This window comes from Arachis stenosperma, chromosome 7, assembly GCF_014773155.1.
Source record: "Arachis stenosperma cultivar V10309 chromosome 7, arast.V10309.gnm1.PFL2, whole genome shotgun sequence".
In the NCBI taxonomy this organism is placed as follows: domain Eukaryota; kingdom Viridiplantae; phylum Streptophyta; class Magnoliopsida; order Fabales; family Fabaceae; genus Arachis; species Arachis stenosperma.
Window position 1 is genome coordinate 68,969,946 of NC_080383.1, and position 15,841 is coordinate 68,985,786.

A 15,841-nucleotide genomic window follows, 5' to 3' on the forward strand; every position below is an offset into this window, starting at 1 on the left:
GTGAAAGCATGTAATTGAGCAATCGAACTGATGAGCGGATATTTTATACGCTTTTTGGGGGTAATTTCATGTAGATTTTAGTATGTTTTAGTTAGTTTTTAGTATAATTTTATTAATTTTTAGGCAAAATTCATATTTCTGGATTTTACTATGAGTTTGTGTGTTTTTCTTTAATTTCAAGTATTTTCTGGCTGAAATTGAGGGAGCTGAGCAAAAATCTGATTTAGGTTGAAAAAGGATTGCTGATGCTGTTGGATTCTGACCTTCCTGCACTCGGAATGGATTTTTTGGAGCTACAGAAGTCCAATTGGCGCTCTCTCAATTGGGCTGGAAAGTAGACATCTGGGGCTTTCCAGTAATATATAATAGTCTATACTTTGCGTGAAGATAGATGACGTAAACTGGCGTTCAACGCCAGTTCCATGTTGCAGTCTGGCGTTCAGCGCCAGAAACAGGTTGCAAGTTGGAGTTCAACGCCAGAAACAGGTTACAACCTGGCGTTCAACTCCAGAAACAGCCCAGGCACGTGAGAAGCTTAAGTCTCAGCCCCAGTATACACCAAGTGGGCCCCAGAAGTAGATTTCTGTACCAATTATCTTAATTTACTCATTTTCTGTAAACCTAGGTTATTAGTTTAGTATTTAAACAACTTTTAGAGACTTATTTTGTATCTCATGACATTTTTTGATCTGAATTTTATACTTTTTGACGGCATGAGTCTCTAAACTCCATTGTTGGGGGTGAGGAGCTCTGCAACATCTCGATGAATTAATGCAATTATTTCTGTTTTCCATTCAAACACGCTTTTTCCTATCTAAGATGTTCATTCGCGCTTCACTATGAAGAAGGTGATGATCCGTGACACTCATCACCTTCCTCAATCCATGAACATGTGCCTGACAACCACCTCCGTTCTACATCAGATTGAATGAGTATCTCTCAGATTTCTTAATCAGAATCTTCGTGGTATAAGCTAGAATTGATGGCGGCATTCATGAGAATACAGAAAGTCTAAACCTTGTCTGTGGTATTCTGAGTAGGATTCAAGGATTGAATGACTGTGACGAGCTTCAAACTCGCGATTGTTGGGCGTGATGACAAACGCAAAAGAATCAATGGATTCTATTCCGACATGATCGAGAACCAACAGATGATTAGCCGTGCTGTGGCAGAGCATTTGGACCATTTTCACTGAGAGGATGGGAAGTAGCCATTGACAACGGTGACACCCAACATACAGCTTGCCATGGAAGGAGCCTTGCGTGTGGGAAGAGGTGTACAAGAGAAAAGCTGAAATTCAGATGACAAAGCATCTCCAAAACTCCAACATATTCTCTATTATTGCACAATAAGTATTTATTTTATGCCCTTTTTCCTTTTTCCATTGAACTTGAAAAACACTGTTGTTGGCATCCTGACTAAGAATAATAAGATAAACATAGCTTGCTTCAAATCAACAATCTCCGTGGGATTCGACCCTTACTCACGTAAGGTATTACTTGGACGACCCAGTGCACTTGCTAGTTAGTTGTGCGAGGTTGAGAAGAATTGTGATTTTCAATTTCGTGCACCACGAACCCTCACCAAATGTGTATCCGCTCTAGTCGCTCAAGTGTATAGGGTTGATCCACTCAATTCTCTTCTAATAATGCTTTCTAAGATTTGTTTTTCATCTAACAATCAACAATTATTCAATGCATGCATACAAATATCATGAGGACTTATCCAAAGGTTGTAATCGGGTTAGGGTCAAGGTAAGGATATATATGGCTAAGTGAGCTTGAAATTTGAACCTTTGATTAACTTAAACTCTCACCTAACATATATCAACCTATGTAATTCCAACACAATACTTAGCTACCCATAATTCACTTTTTCACACACTCATGCACTCTTTTCAACCATAACACATATGCATTGTTATTATTATCTTACTTTGGGGTATTTTGTCCCCTTTTTATTGCTTTCTTTTTCTCTTTTTCTTTTTCTACATTTTTTTCTTCTCTTTTTTTATTATTATATTATTATTTTTTTCATTCATTTTTTTTCAAACTAAAATTTATACAAGAACATCAATGCATATGGTTTAAACATTTAATGCATGAGTATGTACCCAATTCCCAAGATTTTTAGCAAAACTATAAAATACACTTTTATCTTACCCAATGTTCCCAAATTTCCCACAATTGAATGATAAACACTCTTACTAGCCTAAGTTAATCAAAGATCCAAATAAGGGACATTAATTGTTTTTCACTTAGGGGTAGTGATGTGCTAAAATTAAGAACAAAAGAGATTAAACTAGGCTCAAAGATGGTTAACAATGGTAGATAAAAGGTAAGGCCATTTTGGGTAAGTGAGATAATGAAATGAAGGCCTCAATCATGTAAATGCATATATACATATAATAACAGACATAAAGAATCAAACAAATCAAAGATTACAATCATAGAAAGAGAATAATACACACAAGAATGAAAATAGTGGTTATGTGATGTAACCACATAATTAGAATCAAATATCACATGCTTATGTGTTCTTAGCTCAAAAACCATATTCCACAATATATAATTCAAGCAAGTTCAATGAAAAATTGTTACTCAAATCAATGGGGATGCCCTATAGATAAATTCTTAGAAGATTTCATTATTTTGTCTAAGCTTATTATGTATATATGCAAAATAAGAAAATGCAACTAAAAATCCTAAAAGACCTAGTAATAAAAGAAAATAAAATGTGAAACTCAGAAATTTGTCACCCAAAAATGGCCGATTGGTTGGATGACCTCCCCACACTTAAAAGTTTGTACCGTCCTCGGTGCACATAAGATCAAGCAGGGTAGAAGGAGTCGTCATCACCCCACCTTCAGCTGGTAGGTCAACCGGCTGCTGTATGTTCTTTCTTCCGCTTCCCTTTTTGCTTATGGAAAATCATCCTGAAAGATAGAAAATCGGATAGTAAGACGATTAAATGTAAAAGCAGGGAAGCATAGATTGTTGGAATGAGGTGATGATCACTAAAATAAAGTGAGTGAACTAGTGCGTGGCATTAAGTAAAATAATGTGTGAGTTCTAAGTTGCATGTGGTTTAGAACACACACACTAGCATAGAAAGCTTTGTCACAACTACACACAAGACGTATGTACTTCACTCAATTTAGTGTGCTTGAGATACTCTAAAGAAAACTTGTAAGTTAAAGCAAAGAACAAGCAATAAAGAAGCATGAAAGTACTCAAGCAATTGTGAAATAGATATTGAATGGACATTGGTTGATGTGCATGAGAATTTAACGAACCAAATAAAGTATAGAACTCACACATCAAACAATGACACAAATTGAAGTTTTTTTGCGTCACCTAATTGACATAAAGTGAGACACATGGTTGCTATGCAATGTAGTAAAAGAGAACTAAGGGTGAAACTCAATCACATAGAAACATTGGTCCATATAGCTTGAGAGTTTCAACAAGATGTCCCAAGGTGAGCTTACAATCCAATTCACAATTGAAGCATTATACCAAAAAGACTAGTTTCAAGTATATGTAGAGCACATAATTAGACAATTGAGGCTCAACATGTCATTAAGGCACAAGCACAACATATTGATGCATATGATCAAGGGACACAATGCATTAAGATAAATGTACAACATCCAATATAAAATTTTTTTAGAGAAAACTAAACTAAAAACCCTAATTTCTAGAGAGAAGATGTAGCTTCTCTCTCTAGAAAACTACCCTAAAATATGGTTCTAAGCTACACTAATTGCTCCCCCCTTTCTCCTTCTTCATTTTGGCCTCTAATAGCATCAGAAATGACTTGGACTTGGGCCTGGATGGCTCAGAAATCATCCCCAACGTTTTTCCTTTAACGAGGTCACGTGCCGCTTGTCACGCGTATGCATCGCCTGACAGATTTCCTTTCTACATGCACACGTGGGCCACGTACATGCGTTGCCATGAATTCTGCAAATCCTTATTTCTTCATGAATTCTCCACTTTGCATGCTTTTCTTTTAACTTCTTCCACCCAATCCTTGCCTTATGAACCTGAAATCACTCAACAAATATATCAAGGCATCGAATGGAATCAAAGTGAATATTTAGGAAATTAAAGGTCCAAAAAGCATGTTTTTAACTCTTAAGCACAAATTAGAAGAATTTCACAAAACATGCTATTTCATTGAATAAATGTGAGATAAGTTGATAAAATCTCCTAAATTCAACACAAGATAAACCACAAAATTGGGGTTTATCACTTCTCCCAGATCATGGTGCGCCATAATTTGAACTTGGGGTGATCTTTCTTTTGTTTGTCCATCATCTATAGATTTGTATAAAATCCTCAGACTTTCAGAACTCCAACTTTAGTCACGGGGTTGGCCAGAATTTTGCATTCCCTAATTCAAATTTGCTCTTGAATTTTTGGGAATTCATCAGCCTTCAATTCAAATTTTACTTTCGGGATCATCTTCTTCTTGCTAACGATAGTGTAGTAATGTTCCTCATGAAGCTTGGAGTAGAACCGGTGGGGCTCGTAAGCTACTGTTGAGGGAGCTTTTTCTTTTCTCTTTCTTGAGGATGATTTCCTAGCCCTTGGTGCCATGAAAAGTGAAAAAGCAGAGAGTTCCCAACACCAAACCTAAAAATTTTGCTCGTCCCTAAGTAAAGAGTGAAGAAAAAAATGAGATAGGAAGCAAGGTGAGAAGAAGAGGAGAGATGAGGGAGGATGTGAGGGAGGAGTGAAGGAAAATTGCGGATTTATAGGTTGTGGGGGCGGGGGCGGGGTGGTGAATTTGGTTGTGGTAGAGGTGATGGAGGGATTGGAATGAAATTTGGATTTATGGAGAGGTGAGGTTGAAAGATATGATTAGGATATGTAGAAATACGATAAAGATATAATGGAAATTTGGGGGAAAGTTTTATGAAGGAGAAATAGTGGTGGAGATAAAAAAATATGATATGATAAGATATGAGTGAAAGGGGGAGATTTGGTTGGACTAGTCAACTCGGTTTGGGAGGCAGCCCATCTCACAGCATTGAACGCTAGTGTGGCGTTGAACGTGGAGAGTGGTTTTTTTTGGGTTGAGTGTAGAATTCAACGCCAAGAATGGGCGTTGAACGCCCTAGGGGGACCAAAAGTTGGTCCTAGTTCCCTCCTAATTGGACGTTAAACGTCCAATATTGTAATCCCTCGTGGGCGTTGAACGCCGTATTGATGCGCATAAACTTGTTATGCTACGATTTTAGGAAATTGCACGAACGGCAAAATTCCTTCCGGCAAGTGCACCGGTTATCGTCAAGTAAAAACTCACAATAGAGTGAGGTCGAATCCCACAAGGATTGGTTGAATGAACAATTCGAATTAGAAGTTTGGTTAGTTGAGCGGAATCAAGAATTGGATGTGAATTGCATAAAGTAAATTGGCGGGAAATGTAAATTGCAAGGAATGGAAATTTGCAGAATCTTAAATTGCGAGAAATTAAATGCTAGAAGTTAAATTGCTGAAATTAAAAGGGAATTGGGGTGATTGCATGAATTGAAAGTGCAGAATGTAAATAGAAGGTGTAGATCGGAAATGGGGAGTTCATTGGGGTTAGGAGATATTGAAATCTCCGAATCAAAATGTTTCATCTCTTCCTCAACCAATGCATTCATTGTATTTTGCTTGGCAATCTTATATGATTGGATCCCAATTCTTTGGCTCACCAATTCACTCTAAAAACAAACAAATTCCCAATCCCTTGGTTTAAATGTTCATAAGAAGAGATGTAGCTTGATCACTGATTATACCACACAATTTTATGGACCACAATTTGGTAGGATTACATGTCACAATATCCATCCAAACCCCAATCCAATTCACTGTGAGAAAGCTTCTCTAGCATGAATCCTCCATTCCTTTCCCAAGGTTCCGAAGGATTCCAATTATGGGTAATTTCTTTCCCAAGACAATTACCCAATGGAATTAGATCGAGAAGCTTTCTAACAAAATTCAAGAGAAAAGATTGAAGAAGAAGATAAAACTATTATTGATTCATTGAATTACAACAGAGCTCCCTAACCCAATGAAAGGGATTTAGTGAGTCATAGCTCTGAATTCAATTACAAAGTATCAAAACTAGCAAAATGAAAAGTTGCAGAATGTAAAAGTTCCTAACTAACTTAAATTCTATCCTATTTATACACTTTCTAAATTGAGCTTCTGTTGTGTTTCTTGGGCTTTGAGGCCTTTCCTTGCTTTCCTTTTGCTTTAGGCTTATGGTCCATAATTCTGATGAGGCTGTGATCCAATTCTGTAACATTCATTGAGCATACTTAGTGATAAACAAGTAATGACACAAGACTCAACAATTTGAAGTTCCAGACTCATCAACTTTTCAGGCCCAATCCCATAAACTATGATATTCAATTGGGTTTTATGCCATAATAAGTTTAAGTTAATCTTTGTGCTCAATTGCTAACTTAAACTTCAATATAATTGGCCCAGAAACCTTTTCAAATGGTGGTGTTTAAGTTTAAGTTTAAGTTTTAGTTTAAGGTCAAACTAAAACTTAAACGTGGAATTGGAAGAAAGCAACCCAGGGGTGTGCATTGTCGAGCACGTTTAACCTCCAGTTTAAGGTTAAACTGGAGGTTAAACTTGGAAATGAAGAAAGCACATCCTGGAGGCAATTTGGGTCGACCACGTTTAACCTCTAGTTTGAGGTCAAACTGGAGGTTAAACTTGGAAATGAAGAACACACCCTGGAGGAGAAAAACCATCGAACACGTTTAACCTCCAGTTTGAGGTCAAACTGGAGGTTAAACTTGGAAATGAAGAACACATTTAACCTCCCTTTCTTGAGTCGTCACTTTGTTCTCTTGTCAACCTTGCCAATTTGATGCCAAATATAGACTATTATACATCGTTGGAAAGCTCTGGATGTCTACTTTCCAATGCAACTGGAAGCGCATCATTTGGAGTTCTACAACTCGAGTTATACTCCATGGAAGGTGAAGAGGTCAGCTGGCCTGATTGCATGTTGGTACTATGCTCTTCTATGCACATTACGGGGCTGTTTTCTCCCTCAATTTTTAGTATCCACCATGCATGCCATATATGCTTGGAAAGCTCTAGATGTCTTCTTTCCAATGCATTTTGAATCACCTCATTTGGAGTTTTTTAGCTCAAGTTATTTATGTTTGAAGAATGCATGGTCAAGCTGTTCCATATGCCAGCGTTTAAGCTCCAGTTTAAGGTTAAACTGGAGCTTAAACGTGGAAATGCTCCTGGTGCCTTTCTTACTTCTGGCGTTTAACCTCCAGTTTGAGGTCAAACTGGAGGTTAAACGTGGAATGCTTCTTGGTGTCCTCTCTCATTCTGGCGTTTAACTTCCAGTTTGAGGTCAAACTGGAGGTTAAACGCCAGTTACAGCATTTCCTCTCTTCTCATGATTTTGGCGTTTAAGCTCCAGTTTAGGCTTAAACTGGAGCTTAAACGTCCCATTTGAATTTCAAGCTTCCTTTATTGATTTTGTTGCTTCCTTGCCTAGCCTCTCTTCCCTGAAATCATCCAAACAATTGCATCAAAGTCTTGCAAAATTTCATGAGAATTCATCCATTCATAGCATTCAAGTATTATTACTAAAAACTCATGGAATTTGCATCAAAATCATAATGTTTTGGATAGTTCATTGCTTTGTTGTTCATTTAACCATTCTTGGTTACTTTAAGCTCAAGAAAATGCATAAAACAACCAAAACTAACAGAAATATGCTAGTGAAACTAGCCTAAGATGCCTTGGCATCACAACACCAAACTTAATACTTGCTTGTCCCTAAGCAAGTCCTAAGATATTTGAGAAGAAAGTATGAAACAGAAAGCAATTACATTGGCTATATTAGCAAGCATTTGAAGTTCATCAGAAGGGTTTTATGCAGAAAGTTGCAGCATCACTTTTTCATTCTTATCAGGTAGAATCATCACTTTTCATTGCATCCATCAAACACTGCTATGGCCTCTTGTTATTCTCATGTCCTTAGCACTTTTTCTTTCTTTGTTTTTCTTTTTCTTAGAGCTCTTTTGCTCCTTGTTTGCTCAGTGTCATGTGTTGCACAAGCCTTTGGCATTTTCTTTTTCTTATCAGTGCATTACACATATCCACTACAGGCATTTTAGTTCACATTTCTTCTTGAGACATTGGTGCCCAGCACCTCTTTGTGTGACTAAATGTTTTGTATTTAGGTTGCTCTTGATAATGGACTTTTGGTCGATAATCCCGGGTTAGTTAACCCAAGTTACCAAGTGTTGAAACACTCCACAGAACCTATTCATCCAAGCAGATCCTAGTACATAAACACCACAGGCATATGTCTCAGAAGTTCAAACCATTGGTGCCTAGCTTATTTTCTTAATTCTTTTGCTTTTTGGTTGCCCTTTTCAGTGGCTTTTCTTCTTCTTTTTCTTTCTTTTTTATGGCCAAGGACATTTATTCATCAAGATCCATAGACAGTATTCAACTTCTACACAAAAATGATAATTCTACACTCAATTTCCAGTGAGCTAACTAAACAATCAAGCATGCATACCACCACTTAATTCTACTTGATTTGTCACTAATTGAGCCAAGTTACTTTTGTTCAAACTTTTCTTTTATTTTTGGAAACAGAACAAGCATGGCAAGCATTTGTTTAAGAAGGTGAAGTTATATCCAAACATCTAGGCATTTACTTTATTCAAAGTAGTAAACCAACAAACATACTAAAAACTTCACATTCCAGAAAGATTCAACAAATTCAGTTTAAACCAGAACAAGCATGCTTTTGTTTGCCTTTTAAAGAAGGGTCAAGGAACAACACCACCTTGTGAAATTTCTTGTTTTCTCTTTGTTGCCAGGAAACAATTTGATTTCTCCTTCTTCTCCTAGTTGTTGCTTCATGTTCTTTCTAAAATCCTTGTTTCCTTTCCTGCAAAGAGTAATGAAGTTGCTTGTTTCTCAAGCACTTGAATGGTTAGCTCACTATATATGGGCAAGTGTCTGAGTCTTAAGTTGGTGTGTGAACACCAAACTTAGTCTCCTACTTACTCCTCTGCTCTTTGAGTCCTTGAATTCTCCTTGGAATGAAGTTGCTGCTAAGGATTTTAAGCATTTCTGTGATTGCTTAGAATGGTTGTTCCTTTCATATAATTCAAAGGTTGTTGTGTTCAGTTAATCTGTATGGTGGAACACCAAACTTAGAGTCACACATTCCCCTTTGAATTATTGATCCACAAATTCATTGTTTGGTGTGAAACACCAAACTTAATTCCTTGCAATGCACAGAAACTACTTCACCTTTTTATTAAAACAAATAAAAAAAACAGTAAAGGAGTATTACCTCAGGTTGGGTTGCCTCCCAACAAGCGCTTCTTTAACGTCACTAGCTTGACGGTTGTCTTCCTCAGTTGAGGTGATATTTAACCTTGTCCTTTTCATCCACATCTCCCAAGTAATGTTTGAGTCTTTGACCATTCACAGTGAAGGTTCGTTGTGACTTTTCTTCCATGATTTCTACTTGTCCATATTGGGAGACCTTGGTGACAAGGAATGACCCAGACCACCTTGATTTTAGCTTCCCTGGGAATAGCTTCAGCCTAGAATTGTAGAGCAATACTTTTTGTCCCTCTTCAAATTTCCTTGGGGCTATGTTGCTGTCATGCTTCTTCTTTGCTCTTTCTTTGTAAATTTTGGCATTCTCATAAGCTTCAGCTCTGAATTCTTCCAACTCTTGAATGTGCAACATCCTTCTTTCTCCAGCAGCTTTGCTATCCAAGTTCAAGAGTTTCAACGCCTAGAATGCCTTGTGTTCCAACTCCAGTGGCAAATGGCAAGCCTTTCCATATACTAGTTGGTAAGGAGACATTCCAATTGGTGTTTTGAAAGCTGTCCTATATGCCCAAAGGGCATCATCTAGCTTAATCGACCAATCCTTCCTTGAAGTTCCCACAGTCTTTTCTAGGATTCTTTTGAGTTCCCTGTTAGATATTTCAGCTTGCCCACTTGTCTGTGGATGGTATGGTGTGGCTACCTTGTGTTTGACTCCATATTTTAGAAGCAATGCCTCTAATGGTTTGTTGCAGAAGTGGCTTCCTCCATCACTGATGATTGCTCTTGGAACCCCAAAACGGCAAAAAATTTGTTTTCTGAGGAAGTTCAGGACTACCTTGTTATCATTGGTTGGAGTTGCTATTGCTTCAACCCATTTGGAGACATAATCTACTGCCACAAGAATGTAATTATTTGAGTATGAGGTGGGAAGGGGTCCCATGAAATCTATTCCCCATACATCAAACAGTTCAAGTTCCAGAATGAATTGTTGTGGCATTTCATTTCTTCTTGGTAGGTTCCCCGCTTTCTGGCATTCATGGCAGTGCTTCACTAGTTCCTTTGCATCTTTGAAGATAGTGGGCCAATAAAATCCACACTGCAACACCTTAGCTGCTGTTCTTTCTCCTGCAAAATGTCCTCCATAAGTGGAACCATGGCAGTCCCATAAGACTTCCCTTCCTTCTTCCTCTGATATGCATCTTCTGAGTATGCCATCCGAACATTTTTTGAACAAGTATGGTTCGTCCCAGATGAAGTATTTGGCATCATTTATCAATTTCTTCCTTTGATGCTTGTTAAATTCCAACGGCAAACTCCCAGTGGCCTTGAAGTTTGCTATGTCTGCAAACCAGGGTGCTTTGTGGATTATCATGAGTTGTTCATCAGGGAAGCACTCATTTATATGTGTGCTTTGTGTGCTTCCTTCTTCACATGGTATCCTTGATAAATGGTCTGCCACTTTGTTCTCTACACCCTTCTTGTCTTTGATTTCAATGTCAAATTCCTGCAACAAAAGAACCCATCTAATAAGTCTTGGTTTGGATTCTTGTTTAGCAAGTAAGTATTTTAAAGCTGAATGATCAGTGAAAACAATGACTTTAGATCCAATGAGATAGGATCTAAATTTGTCAAATGCAAAGACTATTGCCAAGAGCTCTTTTTCAGTGGTTGTGTAATTTCTTTGGTTATCATTCAAGACCTTACTGGCATAATAAATCACATGTACCAAATTGTCTTTCCTTTGTCCTAACACTGCCCCAATAGCAAGGTCTGATGCATCACACATCAGTTCAAAAGGTAAGTTCCAATCAGGTGGGGCAATGATAGGTGCAGAGGAAAGTTTTTGCTTCAAAAGTTCATAGGCTAGCATGCAATTTTCATCAAATACAAAGGGTGTATCAGAGACAAGCAAGTTACTCAAAGGTTTGGCTATTTTAGAAAAGTCTCTAATAAACCTTCTGTAAAAGCCAGCGTGTCCCAAAAAACTCCTAACTGCCTTGACATTACTTGGTGGAGGTAGTTTTTCAATGAGTTCCACCTTAGCTCTGTCCACCTCAATGCCTCTATTGGAGACTTTGTGGCCAAGGACTATTCCTTCTGTGACCATGAAATGACACTTTTCCCAGTTTAATACTAGGTTGGTCTCTTGGCATCTCTTAAGCACCAAGGCAAGGTGGTGTAGGCAGCTAGGAAAAGAATTTCCAAACACAGAAAAATGATCCATGAAAACTTCAATATACTTTTCGATCATGTCCGAAAAGATGGACAGCATGCACCTTTGGAAAGTTGCAGGTGCATTGCACAATCCAAAGGGCATGCGTCTATACGCAAACACTCCATATGGACAAACAAATGATGTTTTCTCTTGATCTCTTGGATCAACTACTATCTGATTATAGCCTGAGTATCCATCCAGGAAGCAATAGTAAGCATGTCCTGCAAGCCTTTCAAGCATCTGATCCATGAATGGAAGTGGGAAATGATCTTTTCTGGTGGCTTCATTGAGCTTCCTGTAGTCTATGCACATCCTCCACCTAGTAACAGTTCTTGTGGGTATGAGTTCGTTCCTCTCATTTGGCACCATAGTTATGCCACCTTTCTTGGGAACTACATGAATGGGACTAACCCACGGGCTATCCGAAATGGGGTAGATTACCCCTGCCTGCCATAACTTCATGACCTCCTTTTGTACCACCTCTTTCATGGCGGGATTCAATCTTCTCTGAGCTTGAATGGAGGGTCTAGCATCCTCTTCTAACAAGATTTTATGCATGCATATGGATGAACTTATCCCCTTCAAATCAGCTAGGGTCCATCCAATGGCATCTTGATGGGTTTGTAGCACCTTGATCAATTCTTCTTCCTGTTCTTGGCTCAGGGCAGAGCTAATAATAACAGGATAGCTCTCATCACTACCCAAGTATGCATACTTGAGATTAGGGGGTAATGCTTTGAGCTCAGGTTTTGGTGCTTCCTTTTCTTCTTTCATTCTTTCTGGCTTGCTTGGCATGGTTGCTTCGGCAGCCTTGATGTCACTAACTTCTATATCCTTGGTGAACTCCTCCTCTACCACTTCCTTTGTTGTTTCCTCAAAGGTTTCTTGTACTGCAATGTCCACTACATCCACCCTCATGCATTCCTTTAGTGATTCTGATGGATAGCTCATTGCCTTGAATACGTTAAACACCAATTTCTCATCATGTAATCTAAGAGTGAGTTCACCCTTTTGGACATCTATGATGGCTCCAGCAGTAGCCAGGAAGGGTCTTCCCAGAATGATTGAAGTTTTGGCTTCTTCCTCCATATCTAACACCACAAAATCAGCAGGAAATATAAAATCTCCCACTTTCACCAACAAATCCTCAACTATCCCATGAGGGAATTTAAAGGTTCGATCTGCCAATTGGAGGGCCATTCTTGTTGGTTTGGCTTCCTCAATCTTCATTCTTTTCATCATTGTTAGAGACATCAAATTGATACTGGCCCCTAAGTCACACAAGGCCTTCTCCACCATGACTTCTCCTATGATGCAGGGAATTTGGAAACTGCCTGGATCCTTCAATTTCTGAGGCAATTTGTGTTGAATGATGGCACTGCATTCTTCAGTCAACAACACAGTTTCTTCATTTCTCCAGCTTCTCTTCTTGGTCATTAATTCCTTTAAGAATTTTGCATAGAGTGGCATTTGCTCTATTGCCTCAGCAAACGGAATGTTGATTTGAAGCTTCTTGAAAATCTCCAAGAATCTGGAGAATTGGCCATCCTTTTCAATTTTCATCAAACGTTGAGGATATGGTACTTTGGGTGTATAAGGCTTCAGGACCTCTTTTTCTTTTTCTTTTGTTGAACACGGTGTCAAAGATTGTCCCTGTTCCTTGTCTCTCACATTTTCCTTTGCTTCATCCTCTGTGGTTTCCTTTGAGATCTCCTTTAGCTTCTTTCCACTTCTGAGGGTTATGGCCTTACATTCTTCCCTTGCAATAGCCTTGGCAGCATGAGAAATGCTTGGCCCAGGGTTTTGCTTAAACAAATACAGAATTTGATTTTCTAGCTTCTGGATGTCAGCTCCTTGGTTTTGCAAGTTGGAATTTACTTCTTCCTTAAAGGCTTTCAATTCGGTTATGTCTTGACTCATGGTTGAAAGCATTCCTTCTATCCTGTTTAATTGATCTTGAAATTGTTGGTTCGGATTAGATTGGGCAGGTTGATTGTTTTGGCCATGATATGGTGGTTGGGAGTAAGTGTTTTGTGTGGCTTGGTATGATCTTTGGTTGGAGTTTTGGTATGTGGAATTGTTATGTTGGTTGTGGTTGTAAGGTTTGTGGTTTTGTGGTTGGGTTTGCTGGTTTCCCCACCCAAAGTTTGGGTGGTTTTTCCATCCTGGGTTGTAAGTGTTGGAATGTGGATCATATGATTGCCTTTGTTGGTTTCCCACATAGTTGGCCTCTTCCCAATCACCTCCTTCAATGCTTACTTCCTCTTGATCTTGTGTGTGTATTGCAGCCACTTGCTTTGTGTCCAATTTCCTTGTGAGCTCTGCTAGTTGCTTGGCAAACACCTTGTTTTGGGCTAAAATTGTATCAACATGGTTCAGCTCCATGACTTCCTTAGTGTTGTGTCTCTCTGAAGCATAGTAGTATTCATTCTCAGCCACTGTCTCAATCACCTCAATGGCTTCTTCCACAGTCTTTTTCCTATTCAATGAACCTCCTGATGAATGGTCTACAGCCTTCCTTGATTCATAAGAAAGTCCATCATAGAAAATGTGCAATTGTACCCATTCAGGGAACATGTTGGGTGGACATTTCCTTGTCAATTCTTTGAACCTCTCCCATGCTTCGTAGAGCATCTCACCATCTTGTTGTCTAAAAGTCTGAACCTCAGATCGAAGCCTATTGACCTTTTGTGGGGGGTAGAAACGTGCCAGAAACTTGCTCTCCACCTCATCCCAGGTTGTTAGGCTGTCCCTTGGGAATGATTCCAGCCACTTAGCTGCCTTGTCCCTAACTGAAAATGGGAACAAGAGCAGTTTATAGGCATCGTCCTGGACTCCATTGGATTTCACAGTGTCGCAAATTCTCAGGAATTTGGTGAGATGTTGGTTTGGATCTTCATTAGCACTCCCACCAAATGAACAATGGTTCTCCACCAGTGATATTAGCTGTGGTTTGAGTTCAAAATTGTTGGCCTGAATGGGTGGTTTCTAAATGCTGCTACCACAATTCCCAGAGGTTGGGTTTATGTATGAACCAAGAACCCTCCTCTCAGGAATGGCATTGTTTCCATCAGCCCTCTCATGGTTGTGAAATTCTCTATCCATGTTGAGATCTAGAGCTTCCTCAAAGTTGTCCTCAGATTCTCCTTCAGATTCTTCTTCTCTCAGTACTCTCTTCCTTCTTGCTTCCCTTCTAAGTCTATGAAGGGTCCTCTCTGGTTCGGTATATGGAGGAGTTGATGTCTCTCCTCTTCTACCTGTCATACACGAACACACCACAAGCAACAAACAAGTGGAATACTCTTGGTTAATGGAAGAGTATTGGTTAGAGCAGTGAGGAATTAATTCAAATAGTTAGTGGGTCAGTGAGTTAGTTGCTAGAATTGAAAGGCATAAGAAAGAAAAAACAAGTAACAGAGTGCAGAAATTAGAATTTCAACAAATAATTTGAACTAAACTAACAAAACAAAAAAATGCTCAATCTAGTTAACTTCCAATTTGAGAATTGTCAATCGAAAACCAATCCCCGGCAACGGCGCCATAAACTTGATGTGCATAAACTTGTTATGCTACGATTTTAGGAAATTGCACGATCGGCAAAATTCCTTCCGGCAAGTGCACCGGTTATCGTCAAGTAAAAACTCACAATAGAGTGAGGTCGAATCCCACAAGGATTGGTTGAATGAGCAATTCGAATTAAAAGTTTGGTTAGTTGAGCGGAATCAAGAATTGGATGTGAATTTGCATAAAGTAAATTGGCGGGAAATGTAAATTGCAAGGAAATGAAATTTGCAGAATCTTAAATTGCGAGAAATTAAATGCTAGAAGTTAAATTGCTGAAATTAAAAGGGAATTGGGGTGATTGCATGAATTGAAATTGCAGAATGTAAATAGAAAGTGTAGATCAGAGATGGGGAGTTCATTGGGTGTTAGGAGATATTGAGATCTCCGAATCAAAACATTTTATCTCTTCCTCAACCAATGCATTCATTGAATTTTGCTTGGCAATCTTATATGATTGGATCCCAATCCCTTGGCTCACCAATTCTCTCTAAAAACAAACAAATTCCCAATCCCTTGGTTTAAATGTTCATAAGAAGAGATGAAGCTCGATCACTGATTATACCACACAACTTCATGGACCACAATTTGGTAGGATTACATGTCACAATATCCATCCAAACCCCAATCCAATTCACTGTGAGAAAGCTTCTCTAGCATGAATCCTCCATTCCTTTCCCAAGGTTCCGAAGGATTCCAATTATGGGTAATTTCTTTC

At 38.7% G+C, this 15,841-nt stretch overlaps 1 non-coding gene across 1 annotated transcript; it reads left to right on the plus strand.

Annotated features, from left to right (window-relative positions):
• The first annotated feature begins 14,137 nt into the window (after positions 1-14,137).
• Positions 14,138-14,241, plus strand: LOC130942382 (small nucleolar RNA R71). Its single transcript, XR_009070954.1, has one exon. It is a non-coding gene; the product is annotated as a small nucleolar RNA R71 (small nucleolar RNA).
• Positions 14,242-15,841: the final 1,600 nt, after the last annotated feature.